Source organism: Alligator sinensis, unplaced genomic scaffold (genome assembly GCF_000455745.1).
Source record: "Alligator sinensis unplaced genomic scaffold, ASM45574v1 scaffold569_1, whole genome shotgun sequence".
Taxonomy (NCBI): domain Eukaryota; kingdom Metazoa; phylum Chordata; order Crocodylia; family Alligatoridae; genus Alligator; species Alligator sinensis.
Window position 1 is genome coordinate 2,194,630 of NW_005841914.1, and position 5,878 is coordinate 2,200,507.

A 5,878-nucleotide genomic window follows, 5' to 3' on the forward strand; every position below is an offset into this window, starting at 1 on the left:
TTGCACGTAGGATGCCTGCCAAAGATTTGGAAGTATCTGAAGCCCCAGGTGGGGTGAAGGATACTTACTGGTAGTAGGGCCACATCTGGTTCTTGAATGATTCAAATGGATTTGGACCTGATCTAGCTAATTTGATCTGGGACACAAAAAAAGTCCTTAAAAAAAAAAAACCCACAAAAACCCATAAAACAAAGCAATTCCTTAGATCAAACGAGGCTGCAGGAGCTCAAAGTCCTCCCTTTTGGCCCCAAAGGAAAGGATGCATTCCTTTGTTCAAAGCCCTGCTGAATCCTGTAACAAGCAGGCAGTCCTTAAGCTCTTCTTGGCTGTTCCACCCTGACATCATCCAGTTTCCACCATCACTTTCATCCAACAAACCATTCCCTTCAGGGGAGAAGAAATCTCAGCACAGAACAGCCTTATGTCTGTAGCCAGGGAACCGCTTTAGCTAAAGCAGGTCCCTTGTCCCCAGCTGAAGGCTCAATACTGCGGTCTTCTCAGTCTGGACTTTCTTCAGGACCCTCAGCAGGCCCTGTAGGCCAAGTGAAAGCTTGTGGTCTTGGATATTTCCTCATATTCCCAGGCAATGCTGGCTTCTCTCTGAGTTGTAGCAGGAGGTACTTATTAACAAAGGCTCAAACTGAACCAGGGAAAGCTACAGACATGCCAGACTCCTGCTTCACCTATTCTAGAGCAGCAGTGCTTGAACCAGGTCCGGATCTGAGTCTATGGACAAAATAGGCCTGCATCACAGCTTGAATCCCATGGACTCGCATGCTAGACCCAACAGTGTCAAAATCCAGCAGCAGCTGGCTGAAATACCTCGGCCTGACTTTCAGGTAAGCAGCTAAACGATGTGTGAGCCACGAGATGTCCCACATGTGACTTGCTCTGTATTCAACTCTGGTTACCGCCACTAAAGGAAGTTTTAAGCATTAAAGAGACTCAGATCGGTCTTTGAATCTGAACCAAAGTTTGCTGCTCAGCAGATGTTTACAGATCAGTGGCCAGATCTTTGAAGTCACACTACTTGGACTCCTCAAGTTGGGATGGAGAGACTTTCTCATCAATTAGGGACCCGGGCTGAGGACAACATTGAGTCCCGTTGCATGAGACATCAGAGTTTTTGCTGGATGCTGGGGGCTTTGTGATCACTACCAACCCAGGCTGGGTTCAAATCGGCAACTTGGAGGGGAGGACAGTATGCCTTGCTCAGCAAAAAGCACTTCTGTTCCTTTCAGCAGCTTTGCAAACAGCCAGGGAAAGCAATCAGTGTTCACCAGATGGAAAGAGACAAAAACCAGGCTTGGAAGAGGGTGCTAGGAGCATGTGGGAAAGAAAGAGAAAGCTACAAAAAAATGACTCGACACAGTGTTTCCTTTAACATGCTCCCCAAATCCCGGGACTGATTTTTTTCCAAGCTCCCTTAGGCTGGTGTGTCCAATCATGTGCACTCAGCAGTTACAACAGGAACTGTGCTTTAAAAAGATTAAGTGAACAAATGCAACTGTGCGCCAAGAAATGAGGGGAAGAAAAGGATCTGTGTAAGCTCCATTAGTGGCACTCCTGACTGGCTTGTCATCAGTGGCATTCGCTCCTCGAGTCGCCTCAGCAATTCCCCTTGGCTGGTTCACATCAAAATATCCCCGATGTTCATCCACTTTGAAATGTTTTCACACCCTGAGAACTGGCACCCGGCCACTTCCCTTTTTTTTCTCCGTGTGCCAAGGGATAATTCTCTTCTAGGGTTGTTTGGATAAGGGAAAGAAAACAGATTTCACAAGAGCGTCACGAAATTGGGCATTTCTGCATGTAGCTGGTTACGTGTATAACGAAGCCCAATCCCACTTTTTTTGAACACGAGGCTCCACACTTGCATCATGGAGTCCAGGCACCTTTTATCCCTTCCCCACTGCAGCTTTCCCAAGTCCCAGTGGGAGACGGTGGACCAAGAAGCCTGGCTGTCATCATCCTCTACTTACCCACAAATGTACAGCGTAGCCAGGAACAGCAAGGGCAAAGCCTTGGCCACAAGCTGGCGCATCCATCAGCAGTCTACTTTTCTTGACATCATGGTGGGTCACAAGTTTCAACAGATTTGGCAGAAAGAGATCTACCAACTGATTCACTAGGATCACTTCTGATCCACCTGCTGGTTAACCAGCCCCTAGGGTGTCTCATGCATCCAAGTGCAACCTGCTGCAACTCTGCTCAGCTTGTGGCATCAGCTAGGAGCACTGGATGCCAGATGGGACCCTGCTGCACCTCTTTGTGTTTTCTGAGAAGCATGTACAAGCTCTGTCCCCAACCTCCCTGTCATTTCGGTTGCCAAGCACAGAGGAGGCAGAAGTGAACAACTGCATGGTGTAAAGGGAACACATACACAAAATCACAAAATATCAAGGCTGCAGAGAGGGATGTAACATTTGAGCTACACTGCATTTTTTTTTTTAAGAGTTATTCAGGAGCAGGACTTTGGCCCAGATTCACAAAGGGATTTTGGCACTCACGTCCCATTCTTCCCGATAGTTGTGTTTTCAGTGCCTAAATACCTTTATGAATTTCGTGGGGTTGAGCTGTGGTGATTTCCACCCATAACACTTTCCAATTAATGTTCCAATGGGTTCACTTGCTCTTGCTGATCTTTGTATTTGGGGATTTTAACCTGCTGCTCCACATTTTGTTTTCCATTTTCTTCCAAGCATTTGTGTTTTCTTTTCTTCCATAAGATGACAGGCCCAAAAGGGTATGGCCTTTCCCACCAGCTCTTACCACCGACAGAATTTGATGCTGGTACATATTCCCCATTTCTAATTAAGTGTTATTATAAGGAGCCTGGTCTCTCTGGTGCAAAGGCAAACACAGCAGTTCTCATGAGTCACAACTCTGTAATTCCCCAGATATTAACTGTATCTGTTCCTGTGAGGTTCAGTACTAATTACCATACAGGGGAGGACAAGACCTGACTAGCATTTCCATCACTGGTGTCTCCAAGGTGCTTTTCAAATGTGTGTGTTTCTCAGTCCTGTGCCTTGCATGGTGGTGGAAAAGGTGTTTGATGCAAACTAGAGAGGGGGTTGAACTGATGCCCTCACATGCTGCCCCCGACTTCAAGGATATTTGGACTATGGTTCCAAAGTCTGTGACTCAGCCATGCCTTTACAGAAGACTGAACCAAGAACCCAGTCCATGTGCCTCAAAACTTATCTCAGCAGTTCACTTTAAGAAAGATAAGAGCTGGTTCAGAGAACATTTTTTGCAATAAATCTGGACTAAGGTATGACAAGTTGGGCTTAGTTTCAAGCCTGTATTGATTTATGGTCTCAGGTGGATACGTTCTCTACCCATTACCAAACAGTGGAGCAGTCTTTACAATGCCACCTAATAAGGTTGTCAGTGTGCTTGTAAAATAGCAGTGCTTTGTTTCAGGGAAGAGACCTCCCATCATGACCATAAGTGTGGCTGAGCGTGGAACGGATGGGCATCCAAGGGTTTTTGTGCTGCCAGACTAGCAGAGGCATACCATGAGAACCTTTCCATGGTTGGGTTGATCTTCTGGGTATTTTATGAAAACAAAAAGATTTGCAACCACCTGGAACTGTGCAGCTAAAACCTGCCTGCAAAGGGAACACAAAACAAAGGAGACGGTCTAGGTTCAACTTCTGCGCAAGGAATTCAAGACTGTTTCAGAAGGGTTGGGTGGAATATTAATACACTCTCCAATCTTGCTGACCGTGACAAATTAGAGAACTGGACAAAAACTGCACTTTGGCCGGAGCACTGTGCTCCAGGTTTTTATTGATTTAGCATATGTGGTTTTGGCATAGTGTTTCAGCCATCTTAAGGTGATGTTATCACCAGTGTGAAGAGCTTGAAGGCCACCATGTAGCGGCTGGTACAGGCTGGGGACCGACTGGCTAAGCAGCAGTTCTGCAAAAAAAGACATGGCAGTTACAGTGGACAATAAGCTGGATATGAGCCAGCAGCGTGCCCTTGTAAAGAAGGCTAACGGCATCCTGGGCTGCATTTGCAGGAGCGTTGCAAGCAGATCGAGGGAAGTAATTATTCCACTCTATTCTGCACCGGTGAGGCCACATCTGGAGTCCTGTGTCCAGTTTTGGGCCCCCCACTACAGACAGGATGTGGACAAGTTGGAGAGAGTCCAGTGGAGGACAACAAAAATGGTTTGGGGACTGGGGCACATGACTGACGAAGAGAGGCTGGGGGAACTGGGCTTATTTAGGCTAGACAAGAGAAGACTGAAGGGGGATTTAGTAGCAGCCTTTAACAACCTGAAGCGGGGTTCGAAAGAGGATGGAGCTGGGCTGTTCTCAGTGGTGGCAGATGACAGAACAAGGAGCAATGGGCTTGGATTGCAGCAAGGGAAGTCTGGGTTGGATATTAGGAAGAATTTTCTCACTACAAGGGTAGTAAAGCACTGGAACAGGTTACCCAGAGAGGTGGTGGACTCTCCATCCTTGTAGGTTTTAAAACTATGGTAGACAAAGCCCTGGCTGGGATGATCTAGTTGGGGCTGGTCCTGCTTTGAGCAGGGGGTTGGACTAGATGTGACCTCCTGAGGTCCCTTCCAGCCCTTGTTTTCTATGATTCCATGATCTGTCTTTACAACTGCTCTTGGGAAAAAGAAAGAAAAGGAAGTAGTTGTGTAATGTATGACTGCTGTGGGAATCTAGTCTCAAACTGTCAATGAAATAATCGGGTGCTCGTGGCTAATTGTAGATTCTCCAAAATTTACCTTCAAACCCAACTGGAGGCATTATGACGATACAAGAGCAGAACATGCCCCATTCCAGTGGGCTCTGTTCCCAGGGCAGAGTCCTGAGCATTAACCTCAGGGGCTAGAAGTCAGGATTGTGGTGGATCGCCTGCATGCTCCGTGTTCGGTAGCAGATGACCTAGGCTGCAGGAAGACTGAATGTGACTGCAGCACGTGCTAATAAAGGCACATGCCTTGTACCTTTTCCAAGTGTGTTTTTCTTTTGAAAACACTTTTTCAAATACCTCTTCAAAAGGTCTTTTTGAAAATACCTTTTCAAAGTGTTTTCCACTTTCCACCTATTAGGTAGTTAATCTTGACTCCACTTGTTGGCAGGAGAGTGCAATAGATGACCTTTGCTGTGTCTTCCAACCTCCTTACAGCCATTTTTACTTCCCTGTCTCCAATTTACAGGCACGGAAACCAGGGCACAGCGAGGCAGCAGCTTTGCCCAAGATCACTAAAAACATTAGCACAGGTTTTAGGTCTGAACAAATATCCCAGAACCAAGGGCAGGGCAGGGGATCACAACAGGACAAAGCTGCAAAGCTTTATGAGGAAACATAACGTGAGGCTCAGTGTGTCCATCTCTATTTTTCTCTGTCATTCAGAAGTGCCTTGGGTGAGCCAGCTCCCTTTCCCCAGTAGAGCAGCCATTCAGCCATGTCTATTGGGTAAAGGGCTGCAGGCTGAATTGCAGAAAGGTAATTTCCTATCAGGCATTACCAATTACAGGACAAACACCCAGACCTGAAGAGGGGAGGGAAAGTCAGTGTTTCCTTTCATTATACACCTGGGTCAGATCCTCATCTGGTGGAAACACGCATTCCTCCATTACAATCGATAGAGTTACACTGACCAATGCCAGCTGAATTTCGATAGCTTTATCTGTCTTGTACTCCTTCTCACTCTCTCCGTGCTGAAGCAGCTTCTCCCAGATCTCTCTTACTGCCAAAACTCCCTTTGTGTAGCTATCTGTGTTGGGTTTTTGTTGGTAAGTACAGGTTGTTCCCTTCTGGAACAGGATGTCCTTTAATCCTGGGATATAATCCCTTTTGTTTTGGGACTGAACAGCTATAACATACAAATATACACACTCTT